The sequence below is a fragment of the Balaenoptera musculus genome, chromosome 5, assembly GCF_009873245.2.
Source record: "Balaenoptera musculus isolate JJ_BM4_2016_0621 chromosome 5, mBalMus1.pri.v3, whole genome shotgun sequence".
Classification (NCBI taxonomy): Eukaryota; Metazoa; Chordata; class Mammalia; order Artiodactyla; family Balaenopteridae; genus Balaenoptera; species Balaenoptera musculus.
In genome coordinates, this window is record NC_045789.1 from 71,951,535 (window position 1) to 71,972,681 (window position 21,147).

The window sequence follows — 21,147 nt, forward strand, 5'->3', positions numbered from 1 at the left end:
ATGTGTGATAGAGTTATTAACAGAGATAACTTTTTATTTGAAAGACCTGTCCATATGGCAAGGAAAGTATCTAATTACCAAACATCTGCTCTTGTGATTGTCCTGTGAATTACCCTCCTCCCCTTTGAAGCTCCAGACCCCTATCCCATTCCTTAGTTCAAGATGGCATATAGGCCTCAGTTGCTCAACTTGTCTTTAGGTCTCATATCTCTGGGGCTCCTGTGTGTATGAAATTAAATTTGTTTTCTCCTGTTAATCTATCTTATGTCAATTTAATTATTTGGCCAGCCAAAGAACCTAGAAGGGAAGAAAGAAAAATCTTTCCTCCTGTGCAGTGGATGTTGATAATTGTAGTAAATAAGACAACCATGGCTGCAGCCCTAATAGAAATTACTTTGGGAGTGGGAAAAAAAATAGACAATAAACTAGTAAACAATAAATAAACAAGATAATTACAGAAGTATGAGAAGAATGCTAAAGAGGAATGTGTAGAAAGGAAGGCAGCACTGTGGTAAATGTTAGACTTCTGTACTTTATAATTCATTAATTAACCTGTTAACAAAGCATGGAGTTTCCTTAAGTTCTTGCTCTTTCTATTTGGACTAAGATGGTCTTCTTACCCTTTGCTTAAGGGAAATGAAGCAAGAATGCTGTTTATTATAGTGATTTCTCTGTGGTATATAGTCCTATTTCTTAGAGGTACATTTACATTATGGATTTAAATTTTTACCTTTTAGAAAGTTTTTTAATTAAAAGAAAATTATAGGCAAATATTGCTCTAAATTCAGGATGTAGGTTGACATTATTTTTCTGTGCATAAAAACAGTTATACCCAAAAAAGTTTTGATTTTTTTACTATGAAAAATTATAACATCTGTATAAAAATCCCCATAAACAAAATACTAAATATTTCATAAGAGTAAGAAATAGGAATAAATTCATTTAATAGTTCATAATGGCAGACTTATGAAATATCTAAGAATTAATGTAAAAATAAATATAGATGATCTCTATAAAAATAATTATAAAATATTAGAGGCACTTTTAAAGAAGACTAGATATGTAGACAGATATCCTAAATCACAGGATGAGAAAATTGGACATTGTAAAATATTGTGCCCCAAATAAATGTATAGACTTAATATAATTCCAGTTAAAATTCCAGGAATATTTTTCTTTAAATACTTTAATACAAAGTGACTTTAATGTTAATCTGAAAAAAATAGGCAAAGGTGTAACTGTGAAAAATTGAAACAATCCAAAAATATATTACAATAGGCAGTAAGTTAAATCAATTATTGTTTATCTCTATGGTTGAATGCTAGGTAACTACATGAAAATATTTTGGAAGAATGATAACAAGAGAAAATGTATGCATGAAATTTGCATAATTTTGATATTTACTGAAGACTTACTAGGGGTTGACCTAGATGCTTTACTTTATTAACTCACTTAATCCTCACAATACCTCTATGAAGTGCTCTCATCATCACCTCTGTTTTACAAATGAGGCTACTAGTTACAGATCAGCTAAATCACGTGCCCAAGGTTATTCAGCCAAAAACCAGAATTTGAATCAGGAAAGCTGGATTCCTGTGTCCATAACCACAACATAACCCTCCTGTTACTGAGCAAAAACCTAATTGCATCTTCCCATGGCCGTCAACATGTCTACTACCTCTTCTACTCAGATCATCCTTTTCCCTTGACCTTAGCCAATACTGGACAGAGGCAAAGAGTTTTACCTGCCAGGGAAAAATAATACAATAATAAGATAGAAGAAGAATCCAGAGTATCTAACAGGACTAAAGAGATACCTGCATGACTCCTGGGTCCATTTCTGAACTCTAGTTGAAATAAGCTATGCAGATTCAGATCTAGGTGGCATTTGAATAGAAAAATCTTGCAAAATATAGGCCTTTTCCCTCATTGCAAGTAGTGTTTGCGTTATGTGCATTTGTATGGAATGGAGGTATTTTCCTTTGTTAATGGTGATATCTGTTTATGGTCAGTAGGATGCGTTACAGAAAAAATGATAAAGCGAAAGGAAGCACATTTAGGGTACACAACTAGAAATGTATTTTTTTGGTTGAATAGACACTAGCAAACTTTCTCCCTTTCCCTTTCACTCAAACACTTTCAACTTCTTTTATCTGAGAATGCAACATTTTTTTCACTTTTCTGTTTTTACTGGTTGGATGAAAGTTACAGATTATATGTGAAAGGTAAATGGCACATTTGGAGTCAAGAGCTGGCCTTCATTTCTACAAGAATGAATGGGGACGTGTGCTGAAAATAGAAGTCCTGAATTACTGAGACTCAAGTGCTCCAGTTCACAACAGTTTAACTAGGGCAGTGGCCTTTGTGACGTCTGATGACAGATGCCTTTCTACTCTGATCTGGTTCCCAGTAAGGAAAGCCAACTATAAAACCATACTGACAATCTCCTGCTCCACTTTTTCTTAGAGCACGGTGGGGTCTGCTCTGTTTTTCAGTGACATAATGAAGGATCTATAACTTTTCAAATCAGTTTTTATTTCTGAGTGGAAGTCTGGAATGATTTTAAATGAGTGATCTGGGACCCAAATTTCTATGTATGGAGGGAGGGGTAGTTTCCCACCCCACCAACAAGTAATTCTTGGACATCTGCAGGAAGTTTGAGAATTCAACTCAATTCTGACACCATCTACCCAGAGATAGCATCAGATTCCACGGGCTAAAGGTTTAGTCTTACAAGACTGCCCCTTCTGCTACTTCAGATGCCAGCCCCAAGCCCAGGTTCTTACCTGTACTTCTAACCGAGTGGCTATAAATCAGAGGTTCCATGACCCCCTCCTAGGGTTTAATTAATTTACTAGAGTGGCTCACAGAACTCAGAGAAACATCTTACTTACTGGATTACTGGTGTATTATGAAAGAATATGATAAAGGATGCAGATAAATATCCACATGGATGAGATGTGTAGGGCAAAGTATGGTGAAAAGGAGCTTCCATGCTCTCTCCAAGTGTGCCACTCTCTCCAAATCTCCACGTGTTTACCAACTCAGAAGTTCTCTGAATCCCATCCTTTTGGGTGTTTATAGAGTCTTTATTACATAGGCATGGTTGGTTAAATCATTGACTATTGTAGACTGATTCAACTTCCAGCCTCTCTCCCCTCCCCAGAAGTGGGAGGGCAGAACTGAAAGCTACACCCTTCTAATTACATGGTTGGTTCTCCTGGCAACCAGCTTAGGTGAGGTCCAAAAGTCACCTAATTAGCATAACAAATTGCACTTATCACTTCCAAAGGTTTTTTTTTTTTTATTGCACTCATAAATTCCAAAGGTTTCAGGAGCTCTGTGTTAAAAATGGGGATGAAGACCGAATCTATCTATCTATCTATCTTCTATCTATCTTATAAATCACAATATAGATTTTTTTTTTAAAGTTTAAAAAGCCAACCAGACTATACGTGTATAGTTAGGACACTCAAGATGGCTGTTCTCTTGCTTTCTGTACATCCCCTACTTGACCAGTGCCTGCTTCACTTACACCCCAATCACATGACTGACCTTCCTACATACTTGCCCCAGGGCCCAGCTTGTTCCTATTAAAGGGGCTGTGAGGGATGGGCCCCTCTGCTAGTTTCCCTGGTAACCAATGAGCCAACTTGATGTCAATTCCCACTGTAACTGGCCATCTCCCCTTCCCCCAGGAGCAACAACTGCCACCATGGCCTGCCTGCCGTCCACTTCACACGGTGGGGTGTTGCTCCACGACCTTGCTTCAGATATGAATGCTCCCCCGATTCATTAAACCATTAATGTCTCTATTGCTGACTCTAGGCTCTTTCTTCAGTCTTGGAACTGGTCAAGCACAGGGCTTGTAGGTCTGTGGGGTGCAGTCCACCAGTGGTCCCCAAACTATCTGGCACCAGGGACCAGTTTCGTGGAAGACAATTTTTCCAGAGACGGGGGTGGTGGGGAGGGGACGGTTCAGGTGGTAATGCCAGCGATGGGGAGCGGAGGCAGGTGAAGCTTCACTCTCTCACCCGCTGCTCACCTCCTGCCATGAGGCCCAGTTCCTACCAGGCCCCAGAACAGTAATGGTAACCATGATTATGGTAACCAAATATATATTTTCAGGAAAAAAAAAAAGACTTCTTTCATGAAGGTGGAATTCACAGGCTTCTACACTGCAAAGCAGTGAAAATATCATGAACAAGGACTTTGATGTAGGAGAAAGAAAAAGTGGAAGGAAGGAAGGAAGGAAGGAAATCCTATGTTTGAAACCGAGCAGGACCCTGTGGGGGTCCTGGGCGTGGAAGCCTTTCTGCCCCTCTGTTTCTTGACTCCAGGCCCCATGACCTTCCCTGAGTTCCAAAGGGCAGATTCTAACCGTTACTAATCTGAGAAGGGAAGAGATGCAGAGACAAGCGAGGGGCAGCCAGGAAACAATAGTGCAAACTTGGGGCAGGATCCTGGTTCCACCTCAAGGGATACACATAAACAATGTCTTTAAGCTCTTTAAGATGTCAGCATTCTCCATACCTGAGAAAGACCACCTGAGGCTACATTAAAGGAAGCAGAGAAACTCATCAATAAGATTACCTGAGACCAGATTAGAGGAGTGGAGGCCCTGCACACACCTTAATCTTATCAGCAACCCCACCCTTGAACTATTGCTATAAAACTCCTCATCAAATCCTCCCAGGTTGGGACCCATAATTTTTCAGGGCAGGAACCTGCTGTGTTCCCCTTTGCCTGGCAAAGCAATAAAGCTATTCTTTTCTGCTTCACCCAAAACTGTCTCCAAGATTTGATTTGGTACCAGTGCACAGAGGCTGAGCTTTCAGCATCAGATTCTAGTCCTGGCTCTACTTGTAAAGAGCTTAGTGACTTTGAGACCATTATGTACCTTTCTGAATCTCATTTTCTTCATGTAAAAAATGAAGTGAGTGATACAGAGTTTGCAAAGTCCTTTTGGGGACTAAATAGGATGCTGCAGATAAATGACCTAGCCTAGTGCCTGGAATATAGTAGTTACTCAATAAATGGAAAGTTACCACAGCTGTAATAGATCCTCTGGGATGAGATTATAAGAAATACTATTTGCTATTCCATATATCATGAATGAAATTATAAGTAAAGAATGATGACCTTAACTGATACACATACTTAGTGGAAAACATTTATTTCAGCATAGTAGTGCAACTGGTGAGGAGATCATGTCAAAGCCAGCTAAACATTTTTTGTGTTATTACAAATATTAACACAATTTTATGAATTTGAAAGAGGGTCTTTGCTGAAGTTTCATTATTTGGCTCCCAAGCATCTGAACATCCTTATTATATTGATAGTGTTCTTCATCTCCCAAAGCAGAAAACAAAGTAGGCAGTTGATTCTTGGAAGCTAGTAGCATGTGAACAAAGGTCAGCCAATTAGATCCTCTGGTTCAGTACTTGGAAAGCTGATAAAGTGATACAAGGACAGAGGGACACTTAGAAATACTCATGGAAACAGAAGCAGGGAATATGTAGCTGGGGTTAATACCTGCTAGACTAGACTTCCTCTCTGACCAGACCTGAGCTATGTTCTCTGCGTGGCCTCTTTTGAATTATGCTCTTTTCACGAGCTTGGTTCTCTTGCCCTAAAATTGGTTCTATGATCAATCCTATGTCTTTCTTATAAATCCCATTCTCTTTTTATATTAACCAGAGTTGATTTCTGCTGTTTGCAATCAAGAACTCGAAGGAATTAGTAAACTAGTGAGTATTTCCTCTCAGTATTACCAAACCTTTGGAGTATAAATTAGGTTATCATAGTATGGAGGGTTTAAATAAATGTACTCTCTACATCGTCCAAGAAGATGACTGTACTGAATGTAGCTGTCACGTGTAGAACGCTTAACACCTAAACTGTCATTGTGGAGGTATCATCACACAAAGCAATACCAAAAAAATGGCACTTGAAACTGAATGTAATCTGAGGGGAGGATTTTGGTAACTAAAGTGTAATTCCCAAACTCTGGGGATAAATTAAGAACATGGATTTTATCTGTCCCACCAGCAAACCTTCTGAGACTGTATTTGATGGTGTGTAATGTAGTAGAGAGGGAGGCGCCATGCTAGAATAGATGCAGAACGTGAAGAAGACCACGTTAAATATTTCCTAGAGGTGGGATGCAGGCAGGGGCAGAAGGAGAGAGAAACAACACCAGCCCAAAGTCCTCCCACTGACCAGTGAGGAGTGCACATCGCCTCAGCCTGTCTTGCCTTTTAAAATGTGGTAACTAGGGGAATCATCCTTACTTAATAAAAAGTGTGGGCCTTGTAGATAAACAGCGATTCTGAACTTCCCTTGGAGGGGTAATTTATTGAATAGGCGAGGTGAGAGAAACCAGTACAAGTACAAGCAATGTTTTTCTTAGATCAAAAGTGTATTAGAGGCTTCCCTGGTGGCGCAGTGGTTGAGAATCTGCCTGCTAATGCAGGGGACACGGGTTCGAGCCCTGGTCTGGGAAGATCCCACATGCCACGGAGCGGCTGGGCCCGTGAGCCACAACTACTGAGCCTGCGCGTCTGGAGCCTGTGCCCCGCAACGGGAGGGGCCGCGATAGTGAGAGGCCCGCGCACCGCGATGAAGAGCGGTCCCCGCACCGCGACGAAGAGTGGCCCCCACTTGCCGCAACTAGAGAAAGCCCTCGCACGAACCGAAGACCTAGCACAGCCAAAAATAAATAAATAAATAAAAATTTTAAAAGTAGCTATAAAAAAAAATTAAAAAAAAAAAAAGTGTATTAGAGGAACTTCTATAGAATTCTTTCAAATTCCTTGGATTTTCTCAGAGTGTGATTGTTTGTGGAGACCTCAAAATGCTGTTTAGCATTTCTGTGTTTATATTCTTCATTTGCCCAGAGAGATTGCTGGAGCAAGTCCAAAAATATATAAAATATGCAAGGACGTTTTTATTCCCAGCATAATTTTTGTAAACACTGACTACAGAAGCATTTATTTTATATCTTTTTGGACATGACCCTGGGCTTGTGCTTCTGTAAGGAGTCATTGAGCCTGGTATGATATTTTGCATACCTATAACCTGTACCCTATTTATCTGCCCTGAGTCATAAGTACTATTAAGAAACAATGCTAAATTAAAACAAGAAATCAGAAATATAAATAACTTCTCCCCGATGAACGATATGCATTAATACTTACTTGATCTTATTAGATATAACACTTCTAGAAAGATTTCCCAGGATAAATTCCCTTCGGCATAAACTCTTTTCAATAAACCTTCCATCATTTATAAACTTTGATGAAATAGATTCCTTAAATAGCCTTTAGAATTTGCTTAAACATTATATTTTCATATTATTTAAAAATAATGAGAAATTCTATTTACTAATCTTTGTTTTCATAGTTTAATCTTGAGAAGGTGCTTTTTAACTTGAGCAGAATGTACTAATCCAGAATATTTTAAGATTATCATCAGAATCATTCTGGATCATGCACGCAGCTTCATAGAACTTCAGAACTAGCAGCCATTTGGTTGTGAAAGGCTTCTCTCTTACATGAGCCAGACATACCCAGGCCAGGTCACCATACTCTGGGTATAAAGCCAAGAGGTGTGGGTCAATGGAATTTTTTTAATTTAGACTCTTCCACTCTTGCGTTCTACATTTTTTTCCTTCCATGGGTAGAAGGAGAAAAAACATTATGTGTCTATACAATAGGCATGAAGGAAGTATCTAAGAACAAATATTAATATATAGTGGGCATCTATTATGTTTCAGGGTTTTATGTAGAATGTCTCATTTTACTATCAGAAAAAGCAATGAGACATTATGCAAGTACAAAATACAAACCAAGAGAATACAATGCCTATTTATTTCATATGCTCCCATAGCATCGTGTGTCTACCCCTATTTATCTGTCTACACCTTCAGTGGAGTTAAGTATCTTGAGGATACTGATTGTATTACTGATACTGATTGCTAGGGTTGCCATCACAAAGTACCACAGAATGGGTGTCTTCAACCACAGAGATTTATTTTCTCACAGTTCTGAAGGCTACAAGTCCAAGGTCAAGGTGTCAGTAAGTTAAGGTTCTTCTGAGACCTCTCTCCTTGTTTTGCAGGTGACTGCCTTCTCCCTGTGTCCTCTCGTGTTCTTTCCTTGGTCTGTGTCTTCTATGTTCTAATCTCCTCTTCTTACAAGAACACCAGTCATAATGGATTAGGCCCACCCAAATGACCACATTGTTACTTTAATTACCTCTTTAAAGATCCTATACACAAATACAGTCATATTCTGAAGTACTGGAGTTTAGGACTTCATCATATAAATTGGAAGGGGGGGGTGGAGAGCACAATTCAGTTCGTAACACTCTTCATGTCTAATCAGTTTTATATCCTCACCACAGAGTTAATGCTTGTTTATATCATATCACCTGTTTTTCCAAGTAATTCTGTAATTTCTTCCTCAATCTGCTAAGAACAACTATTTCCTATACCCCTTATGACATAGCCTCCACCCTCCCACGTCCACCCCCAGGAAATACGGCTGCTGCCAACAGTTCCTTCCCTCTCTGTACAGTGTCTACATCCTGCCTGGGTTTTGAGGCCTTGAGCCACTGTGTAAGAAGTCCAGGCTCCTGGGTTGCAATAAGACAGCCCACGGAGGAACACGAAGGGGCTAGAAATGTTAGTGAGGAAGACGTCTTGGATAGAGAGCTCCTACCTGAGAATATGTTGATGGGAACTCTAGCTAGAAGTAGAATCAGCTAACTTTATGCTCCTTTGGCTTCAGTGAAGCCCTGTTCCCATTTTACCACCTTGAGGTTGGATAGTTTACCATAACCTTGGAGCAGAGGTTTCAACCCCTGGTCCACGGCCTGTTGGGAACTGGGCCGCACAGCAGGAGGTGAGCGGCGGGCAAGCGGGTGAAGCTTCATCTGCCGCTCCCCATTGCTCCCCATCACTCTCATTACCGCCTGAACACCCCCCCCCTCCTGCCCCGCCCCACGGTCTGTGGGTCCGTGGGAAAACTGTCTTCCATGAAACTGGTCCCTGGTGCCAAAAAGGTTGGGGATCACTGCCTTAGAGAATTCCTTTGCATTATCCCAGGACATAGGGTAGGTGATGAGAGCAGTCTTCTCATTCGTCCTTACCCTTATCTAGCTCTGTCCAAAGGGAACTTCAAGCCGCTACTCCAAGCCACTAAACAATTTAATAAGATTAATGTATTTTTAGGCCAAACTCTTGCAACTTTTAACATGAAACCAATTTCACATAATTTGAAATCTATTCACTGGAGCAACCATCCACAGAATGATTCTCAACTATTCTTGAACCTGAAATGCCTGTTAAGGTACAATTGGTACTGTCAACATTCCTTGCACAATTTTAATGAGAAAAAAAATTAAAAGCACACTCCTTCGTGTGGCCAGTCATTAATCACTGCAATGATAGCTGGGAAGTAAATTAACTGATACTATAAATTTTTCCCCTTCAGAAGCTAAGTAATCATAAAGGTACCACAGGAAAATTGGTTACATCTGAACACATTTTTGTAAGGAGTGATGACAATTAAAAATGGTAAAAATCAAAGTTTCTTTTTTTTAATTAAAAATAGAAACATTCTGAGAACTTCAAACTTGGAGGCAATGCTGTAATTCTCATCTTTCCCCCCCTGTCACTTCCTCATGCTTCTCAGGCCATGTCTGTACCCTCTTTCTTGTCACCCCTCCTCCAGGGAACGCCTTTGGATCCACTGAGGACTTGGGGTCCTTACTGTGTCCTGCTGTTTTCACAAGGGTCCTGCTTATCTGTGTGGATGGCGTATCCTGCACTCCATCCTGAGATCCTTGATGACTGCAGCAGCTTTTATTTCTTCTCCATTCCCATCCTACTACCATAGCCACACTCTGGACGTTGCTGTTTTCGAGAATTGATCCATCTCAAGAGAAAACTTTCGTTAGTATTCTCAGTTCCTCAATTCCTTCTTTCCTTTTTCCCCAGTATTCTTTTCCCACCCCCAAGACATTTAACTTTTGTTTCTATCCAGGTCAGATATCATGGTGTCTCACGTTCTCAACTCTCTAAGCCCTTTGTCTTTCTCCCAACTTGTTTTGCTAAACTGCATATAACCTCAGATTAATATAAACTCCTGGTTTCCTAATTTCCTACGTGGTCCGATGGGAGCTGCTGGAAAACTGGAGAATCGTATAACAATATTGATTTGTTTGATTTCAAGTTTATAAACTAAAATATCAAATGGGTTCTCAGAGCACCTCAATTTTTATAAAAGTAAAACATGTTCATTATAGAACTCATGAAAGCAAACAAAAAATAACAGTGTGAGGGGAAAAGACACTTATAATATCACAGAAAAAACTGTCATTAAGATTTTGGTGCTTTTCCTTCTAATCTCATTTCTATATAAATAACAGACAAAATATGCATATTATTTTACAAAATGCCCCTTACTATTACGAAATTAGTCCACGTCATGGAATTTATTTTCAATGCCTAATTTTTAGTAGCTTCATAACGTTCCCCCTTTTAGACACATTGCAATTTATTTTTAACTTTCCTTTATTGCTGGATATTTAGGTTGTTACTGACCAGCAATTCAAACTTTTTTTCTCGAGAGTGAATTTCTAAAGATAGAACCTGGGAGCTAAAGAAAATAAGTTTTGAGGTTCTGCATGTACTTTGACAAATAATCTTTGAGAACATTGAGAACAGATTCCAATAATAGTGGAAGTAAGAATAACTTACTTGGTACCTTGAATAGCTTATATAAAAGTAGCACTGATAGCATTTACAAGCTTTTGTAAGTTTAAATGGCCAAACATTGTGTGTGTCTATTTCATTTCTTTGATTACTGATAAGATTAAATGTTTCACTTTATAAGTTTCTGTTATCTATTATTTTATGAATTTCCTAGTCACATTTTAGAAGTGATCACTTGGACTTTTCCTGGTCATCTCACTCTCCCATTCCTCCCAGTCACTCTGAATTCTCAATGTCCTCTAGCGGTCACCCATTCCAATTTTTATTTCTATACTTGTCTAATTGACAACAATTGCATCTATCTAGCAATAATATTCCTCCATCCCAACATTTTGTCTTACGCACTGTGTTTGTTTGTTTATTGACAACTCAGAATCATTCTTTCCTTTTGTGTGCTACTTTGTATCACATGGCATAGAAACCTGGCAATTATATCTACCAAAATTCCAAGTAAGATTCCAATAAGTCTTTCACGCAAGGGGTAGCAGGTGGAAGAGAAGCAGAAACCATTATTCCTCCTAAGTGGTGGGCAAACAAGGGCTTTGGCAGAAGGCAAATAGGAGGTTTTTCACCTTCTGGATATTCTCTCACCCATCTTCCAATTTGATGCTACAGGCAAGTGATTAGCATTGGCATTTTCCTACAATTTCCAGATAAACTGAACTCTTGAATGCTAATGGCTTCCCTCAGAGGAATTCAGCTCCAGGTCAGAATCCTAGCTGACCTTTCAGGCTGATCCCCAGGCAACTACAAGGTTTTGCCCAGCGGGCCTCCTGAGGGGAAGCACTCCACACAGCAGACTTGTTGCACAGCCAGGGCCTTGAAGCTCTCTGTAGGGAGTGACAGTCCAAGGACCCAGGCTCCTGTGGTCCAGCCACACTCATATACATATCAGAGGTCACCTTATCAGGGGCTTTGGGGTCTTCACACTTCAAGGCACTTCCTGCTCCTTATTAGGAACTTTGCTTAAGGCACTCCTCTACTTGACTTTGACCTCTTCTCTGAGTCCCTCCTGCCAGCTCATGGACCCATAAAGAAGGATGAGCTTTTTGTTCTGGACTCCTCAGTAGTGATGTGATTCCTGCCATCCATGCCTGACCCCTGCTGGTGCCACTCCATGGGGAAAAATGGAAACATTGGGGAGCCAATGTCTTGTTTTGTCCCTTGCTTACACTGTCACAGCAAGTGAATAAAGTCTTGACTGTTATTTTCAGTTTGGCTGTTGTCCTAATTGATCTCCTGATTGCTTGACTCTACCCCGACCCCCCAAGTCTTTGCTTCTCTGGGATCTAATACCCTGTGTTAAATCCTTTCCCACATTAAATTCTGAGAGTTTTTTCTTTTGCTCCTTCCGAAACTTCACTGATACTCATCATACTTAGTATTTCTTCTTCTTTGTTTTGTTTTGTTTTGTTTTGTTTTAGTATTTCTTCTTTCCCTTCCATTTCCCAGGGAGAAATGTTATATTTCCTGCTCAAGGTTAATTGTTCATTTACTCAGGCATTAATTCACCTATTTATTTAAACATATTTATTAAACATCTATACCATGTTATTATCACTGGTACTGTGTTAGTTCCTGAGAATACAAGATGAAGACTTGGTCTATGCCCTTAAGGAGTTCATTGTCTTAACCTTGAGACACGAGCAGATGGATAATTAACTCAGAAGTAACCACAGGCTGCTATAGGGAACCAGAGGAAGGAAGGTCTCTCAATCTAGTCACTAGTGAAGTACTTACAGAGAGGGTGATATCTTGGCCCAGAAAAACAGTACAATAAAAATTTGTTGAATAATGCTGAATAGAAATGGGGTCTTGTCAGATAGAATGAGGCTGAGGAAAATAAGAAAGGGAAAAGCAGGAAAGCTAACATAGCCAAGGGAGAGGGGAGATCGTCAGCCAAGAGAAAGGAATGAGAAGCACTGTCGTGTAGAGACCTGCAGGCAGCTGGGTGTTGTTGGACCATAAAGTGTGAAGCAGGGATGGGGAGAGATGACCCTGGACGTGAGGTGGCGGCTAGCAAAGGTAGTGACTTCTGTACTGTAAGAGGGAGTCTGGGCTTACTCTTGAAGGTCATCAGGAGTTATTGAAGAATTTTGTGCAAATACATTTTTAACTAAAAATAAAATGAGTTTCCTGAACAATTTTAAGGCACCCATCACAATTAAGATCTTTCTGTAAGATGGTGCTGAAACACTCACGAATTCTTGGAGGCTTCTTGGCAACTTCCTGCGAAGAAGTAGGGGCATATGGAGGCATATGAGACAAGACATGTGCAGGGCAGATAGCCAAGGACCTTGCCTTCAGACTCATTGGTAACCAAATAAATTACATTTAACAAATTAAAATAGCAATACTGTCCTACATCTACCCTTAAAATTAGCAAAGATAAAAATGAATGTTAACAGTTGTGTGGGTGTGCGGTGGTAGTAGTGTAAATTATTACAAACTTCTCTAAAAATCAGTTTAACAACTTTTGTCAAGAGCCTTAAAATGTTCATATGTTTTGACCCAGTCATTCCACTCTTGTGGATCATAAATGCAGATAATGTTTATCATTACCAACTGGAAGATAAAATGGCAACAACTTATATTGCTGTGAAGAATACTTGAGATAATGCTTAAAGAATGCATGTAACACTGCCAGGATACAGAGGAGTTCAGTAAATGTTAGGAATCATTCTTCTTTTGCATTTTGATTTAAAATGTTCTCAGGCGGGCTTCCCTGGTGGCGCAGTGGTTGAGAATCTGCCTGCCAGTGCAGGGGACACGGGTTCGAGCCCTGGTCTGGGAGGATCCCACGTGCCCCGGGGCAACTGGGTCCGTGAGCCACAATTGCTGAGCCTCTGCTCCGCGGCAAGAGGGGCCGCGACGGTGAGAGGCCTGCGCACCGCGATGAGGAGTGGCCCCTGCTCGCCGCGGCTGGAGAAGGCCCTCGCACAGAAACGAAGACCCAACACAGCCATAAATGGATAAATAAATAAATAAATAAAATTAAAAAAGAAAAAAAGAAAAAATAAATAAATAAAGCAAATAATTAAAAAAAAAAACTCTATAAAAAAAATAAATAAATAAAAAATAAAATGTTCTCAGGCAGTAAATAAATGAGTGAGAAAACCACACAGTATGTATTACCTGCCCTGTATGTACCAGGCCTTATGCTAATATGCATAAGCCTAAGTCTCAGCTTACCCTTCCCCCTCCCTGTGTCCTCAACGAAGTGAGAGAGTGGCATGGACATATATATTCCCTACTAAATGTAAAATAGATAGCTAGTGGGAAGCTGCTCCATAGCACAGGGAGATCTCACCTAGGGGCGTGGGATAGGGAAGGTGGGAGGGAGTCGCAAGAGGGAGGGGATATGGGGACATATGTATATGTATAGCTGATTCACTTTGTTATACAGCAGAAACTAACACACCACTGTAAAGCAATTATACTCCAATAAAGATGTTTAAAAAAAAAAAAAAGAACCTAGGTCTCCTATATTCCTTTCAAGTGCCTTCAAGCAATCCCATTTAACTAAACCAAATTCCCCACCCCAAATCAATGCTTCATAATTGGGCTATGGCACCAAACCTGGATTTCTAGAAAAATAGTCTCTATGGTGCCTGAATTCTAAGGAAAGCAGAAAATGCAAGCTAAAAGCACTAACTGTTAATGCTCTTGCTGAGTGTATTTGCCTCTATATTTTTAGTAGGATCGAACAAGCACTGTTGGAAGGTTCAGGGTTTGAAGGGACTGTGTCTGCTGTGTATGTTGTTTATTCACATTGCACTATGACCACCAAAAAAAAACAAACAACCTCACTTTTATAATTGTAGTAATAAAAAAGTAATGTATATTTATTGAGTATTTATGATATCTCTAACAGATGGCTAGGTGTTTTATAAAACATATTTCATCTATGAGGTAGGTATTTTTAGTACCAACAGATAAGGCAAATAAGGGAATATGTGGATAGGTTGCTCAAAGTTATCCAGCTAAAGAAAATGAGGGAGCTGAATAAGAAATTGTTCTCTGGTGAATGTTTAACGATCAGATCTCCGGAGGGAGAGGGAAGCCTGGAGCTGTAGCATTTGGTTATTTCTGTGGCATTAATACGCTCATGATGGTTGATTCCAAGCTACAAATGTGGTGCCACTGAGCTGAACACGGATGCCCTGTAACCCGTCATTATATCATTGTAGAGCACTTCCACCAGAACCATCAGTTCTCACAAGCCTAGGGGAGCCAGTGCTTATACACTCCTGTATAATAGAAGACTGACTCCAGAGTATGGATATCTAAAAAGTATGCCATATTTTCTCTCTCTGCTACTGGGCTTTAAAGCTGGCACAATTGGTATAACTTGCCAGGTGTTAAGTAAAAGATTGGTTTCTGAACATTCTGCTTTTTTTTTTTTTTAATTATTTATTTATTTATGGCTGTGTTGGGTCTTCGCTTCTGTGCGAGGGCTTTCTCTAGTTGCGGCAAGTGGGGGCCACTCTTCATCGCGGTGCGCGGGCCTCTCACCATCGCGGCCTCTCTTGTTGCGGAGCACAGGCTCCAGACGCGCAGGCTCAGTAATTGTGGCTCACGGGCCTAGTTGCTCCGCGGCATGTGGGATCATCCCAGACCAGGGCTCGAACCCATGCCCTCTACACTGGCAGGCAGACTCTCAACCACTGCGCCACCAGGGAAGCCCCATTCTGCTTTTTTGATGTTCTATCTTTTCAACTTCACAGCAAAAAGGTAAGTTTCTTTCTACCTGGTTGGTAGTCAAAGATTGGATTGTTTTGGAAAGACATTGACTTCCTTTGTGAATTCCCATGTCTTCAGAGAGGAGAATGGGGAATGGATTGATAAATTCCTATAATCATATTGTTAGAAACATATGAGGTCTAGAATACCACATTTTAGAGGATGTAAGATGTAGCTCACCTAACACTTATTCCCAACTTTTTCTCTGTGGGTAGAACCTAAATTTTGTTCTGGTTTTATGTCCACACTTCCCCGTGTGCTTTGGTAAATCCTTATGGGTCTAAGCCAGTTATCAGGTCCCATAAATGTTGCCGATGATGGATTCTGGTTTAGGCATGTTACCCAAATATGGCCAGGGAGATACGAAGAGATGTCTGAAAACTTCTGAGAAAAGTTTCTGAGTTCTTTAAGCACAAAGACAAAGAAAGATAGTCACTTCTTCCGCCCCCTTCACTGGCATGGGAATACTTGATATCAGGAACCATAGCCATATTACTATGAGGTAAGCTGACTAACTGATTATGGCAAAGTGGGAAGATGGCAAAAACCTGGGTGTTACTGATAACTTTGAGCTGCTAGATTAATAACCCTAGAATTTCACTTCCTTGGAGCTTCTTGTTCTATGAACTAGTAAATCCCCCTATTTGTCATTTGAGTGTGACTTCTGATTCTTGGATCCTTATATCTAGCCCTGTACTATCTTTCCATCCCAGTTTTTTTCAGTCTCTTTTTCTTCTGGATTTCTCAGTGTATCCTGTCTTATTTAAATTTTGGTAATGGGATACCTTGGCTGAAATTTGACCACAGATTTGGGGAAACTTTGAGTAATATCTGGGAAAAAATGAAGTCATAAACATTTTCTGCCTTTCAAGAGCTAGAAGCATCAACAATCTTTTAAAACAAATTATCCTTAATAAAGAAAAAAAGGTTAGTAATCAGTATAAGTATTTTATTTATATAACTGTGCAGGCAGGCAGTACCCACCTATAATTCTTGTAAAAAAACTAAAGCAACAAGTCACTTGTATGAAGCCCTTTTAAACTGAAAATTATCTTTCTGTGATGCAAATTGTTTGTTTGGATGAACTGAAGCTCTGCCTTTTTGCCTTGGTAGGTTTTTTTTTTTTTTGATGTTGGGGGCTTAATTTGGAACTAAGAGAATTTTCTTTCTATTTTTCCCCTGTGCGGGTATGGAGTGCACTCCACGTATAAAGTGTTGCTTGTTCGTATGGTGATGTTTATCTGTGTGGGCGTGTGATAACAAGGTGCTCACAAAGGGATAAGAAGTCCAGATGCCAAGAAGGACACATGGGCCTGAACTCCACCCCAGTCTACGGAAGGGAGTGTGAAAAAAATGTTCTGACAAGATAACTGCCTGGAATCTTTTCAAGAAAGTCACCCAAACACACAAAAAGGATGAGGACATGTTTTAGATTAATAGAGACTGAAGAAACATGACTATTAAATGCAATGCGGGATCATAAATCAAAATTTTAAAGCTTTATGTAGAACACTATTGATACAGTTGGCAACATTTAACACAGACTGTCAAATGTTCATGTGTGATAACTGCTGATAACTGCATTGTGATTATGTTGAAGAATGCCCTTGTTCTCACCAGGTATATGCCAGAATGTTTAGAAATGAAGAGTTATATACTGCCTGCAATCAACTCTCAAATGGTTAAAGAAAAAAAATTGTATATAGATAGAAAAAATGTGACAAAATATTAACAGGTAAATCTAGATGTAGGGTATATTAGTGTCATCGTACTGTTTTCTAGCAACTTTTCAGCAGATGATTGGATTTAGAAGATGTGATATATATATATATATATATATATATATAAAGGAATATTACTCAGCCATAAAAAAGAATGAAATACCACCATTTGCCATTTGCAGGAACATAGATGGACCTAGAGAATATTATTCTTAGTGAAACAAGTCAGACAGAGAGACAAGTACTATATGATATCACTTATATATGGAACCTCAAAAATAATTCAAATGAATGTATATGCAAAACAGAAATAGACCCACAGATATAGAAAACAAACAAACTTGTGGTTACCAAAGGGGAGAGGGAAGCAGGGATGACAAATTAGGGGTATGGGATTAATGGATATAAACTACTATATATAAACTAGATAAGAACAAGGATAGTATGTATAGCATGGGGAATTACACCCATTATCTTGTAATAACCTATAATGGAGTATAATCTGCAAAAATACTGAATCACTATGCTGTACATCTGATACAATATTGTAAATTAATATACTTCAATAAAAAAATGAATGTGTTGAAGAAAAGAAAAAGAGATTATACCAAAAAAAGATTGAGTTTGTGGTAACTCAAACTGGATTAACTGCTGATAATCTACATAAGGTGAATGACTCTGCATTGGGAAAATGGACAATTGAATCGTTTTTTCAAGTGATTATCCAGTTGTAGAGAGAGAATCAGGACACACTGTTGATGATGGGAGGGGTGGTATTTTGCCTGAATAGAGCAAATAAGTCCTCTGTAAGTTTTCCTGGAAAAAGCATAAGGTAGGAGAAGAAATAAGAACTTGGAAGGCAGACCTTCAGGTGGGAAGGATAAATGTGGAAGGTATGATCTGACATTTCACAAAAGATGTTAGTACATGCAGGTGTACCTGGGGTAGAATTACACTGGTCCCTGCCACATGAAGTCAGCCTTTAGCCAAGCCTGGAAGTGCTGTGTGAATACTGGGCTTGCGGGCTTGAGAATATCTACACTTGGTATTAAAGCTTCCTTGAAGTCTCATGAAATGTTAAGCTGAGCTCTGCTATGGGAATGTAAGTGTAGACTCTTCACACCCCTCCCAAGCTATGTAGTAACCATAATAGAGGCTTGAAGAAGATCATGTGCTCTCAGAACTACTGGAGGCCATCAGGAAAAGATTTGATGCTGGGACTCTGTAGATTCTGGAACTGCAGGGACCACCTCTAGTAGAGACTCACTAGAGACAATGGTGAAGAAATCCTTGGCGGGTCATGCTCAAGTTTGCCATCCAACTTGGTGGGGTTTTAGGACCTTGGTGATTTATACCATTATGGCAACATGATTTTAATGATAGTTTTGGTCCAGAGCTAATGACCATATTTAAATAAGTGACATATCTCCCCTGCTTCAGTGTTAGATTCTTTTGTGCAGCAATCATAACTTATTTTTCTTCTTACCTCTTACTGCAATTGTTTTATTACATTGTATCTGGTATGTGTTGACAGATTCTCTCCTTGACCATATTTTAGACAGGATCCTCTGAGTCATCTTCTCAACTAGTCCCAACATTTGGGCTTCCTTGTTTTTCTTTGCATTGCCAAGTTTTAGCAAAAATCCTGCTGTCAGTTTAGCCAGAACCTTACCCTCCATATCTGATCACCTTCAATAGCTGATCAAATTCCTCATCCCCCACTATCTCCCAGGTAATATCTGATCAGCCTGGCCTGCCTTCAGCAAGAATCCTGTTAAGTTGGTTTAGCCAGAATCCTTCCTTACCCCTGATGTTTCCTCTCAGTAATTTTCCATCCATTGACCACCACCCCAATCCTTGGCTATCAATCCCTACTTGTTCTTGTTGTATTCGGAAATGAGTCTGGTTCTATACTGAGGTCTCTTTTCTTCTATTGCAGTAGTTCCTGAGTAAAATATGTTTTTACTGTTTTAACTGCTGTCCAGTTCTGGGTTTTCTTTAATAGGACTCAATAAACCTATTTTGAGCGGAACTGAATCCACATTACATTTCACAGTAATATCAATTTTGCGATTGTTGTGATTTTAAAGAAAGTTTGTTTCAACAACTTTGACAAAAATTCTTAAAATTTATAGGAAATATTTTAAAAATTCATCTACTAACCTCCACTTTGCAGTAATTACTATCTGCAAACACTATTTTAAATACCATTATATCCTAAGCCATCTTCCCTTCTCTGAAAACAATCAATTCCTGGACTTCCCTGCTATGTGAACAATAATATTTTCTGACTTTTAAGCTATATTGATACTTTCTGACTACCACATTCTGTCTAGGTGTTTCTCTTTCATGCAGAATGTCTACCTATATCCCTGAGTTAGCAAACTGAATGTTGATGGAAACTTCTGAAGCCTGAATGAGAGCTAAAGTGTCTGCATGCATTAGCACACCTTTTAGAGAGTGCATTTCCTGTGTCCTGATGACCCTGTTTACAAGGAATCCCTGTTTTTGAATTATGAAGAGTACTTATATGAGAAAATGCTTCCCTAATTTTTAAGCTGCATTTCAGTGGGGCTATTACAAATGTAGGATTTGGCTTAGTCATGTGTGCTGTTTTGTTGAGATGATACAGAGTGCCATCTCCCCCAGAATTTGCAGTTTGGTGTCCATGGTGCTCCCCTGCCAAAGGATTCTCATATCTTCTGTACACTGTTGATACTAGATAGTGCTGGTAAGAAGTATACTTTCAATAGTTCATGTATTCATCAAAGTTTTAGTTCTAGATGAAGCAGAGATGGTAATGAGGCCTAATCTCAATGTACATTTGGACCTTATACCTACAAACATTAAAACAGCTTGTTTCTGTTCAGTGTTGTTTATTCTATCTGACTTAAGATGGACTGAGAGACTCTTAACATAGAATTTTAGGAAATAGATCAATTGATATTAAACTCTTCAATATGCCCCCAAACTGTTATTTTCAGCACAGATTCTGCTCAAATTCCAGAATGGAGAGAATATTCAGTTTGATCTTTTTCTATAATCTAGTTTTATTTTATGTGATTTTATTCTCCTTGCTAGAAGGTTGTGTTTGTGTGAATTAATAGTGGGAACTTGACCAAATCATGTTTATTATCAGAAAAAAGATTATCTGGATTAACATTACCCTATAAACCTCATAAGTAAATCTTAACAACCAAGTGATTTTAAGGCAGATAAAACTACACCAAGCATTTAACTTGGAATACTTGGGAAAAATACTTTATAAACTTCCTTAAATAATTCTTAAAAGGAGCTTTCATGAGGAGAGGGTCCTAGCTTGTGTACAGTTAACTTTCAGTTTCTGTGTTTTTGTCAGTTGAACACTTCCTTCAAATAACACTTTCAAGTGGCTTCTGATTTAATTCATGGATATGAGTTCAACTGTTTAGAACACCAAGTAAACAAAGTCTGTGTGTCTACTTACCTATCTATCATCTATCTATCTATCATCTATCTATCTATCTATCTATCTATCTATCTATCTATCTATCTATCTATCTATCATCTATCTATCTATTGGTCTGCTATGTTTCATCCTTTTACCAGGTCATATACTGAAGAACTGAGTGAAGTCCCTGAAGGGTTATAAAGCATCATGATATGAAAGCCACATAATGTGATATGAACGACCAATAGCAATTTGTACATATAAAATATAAATGTATGTTTAAATATATATATATATATATATATTAAACTTGTTTAAGAAAACATGGGCATGCTGGAAATTTTTTGGAACGTTATTTATGAAGTAGAGTGTCACCAATGTAATAGATAGATGTAATAGAACCAAGTTACTTTTAATATGTCATTAAAAACATATTTTTAAAATGAGAGTATTAATTTGAAATAATGGTAGTT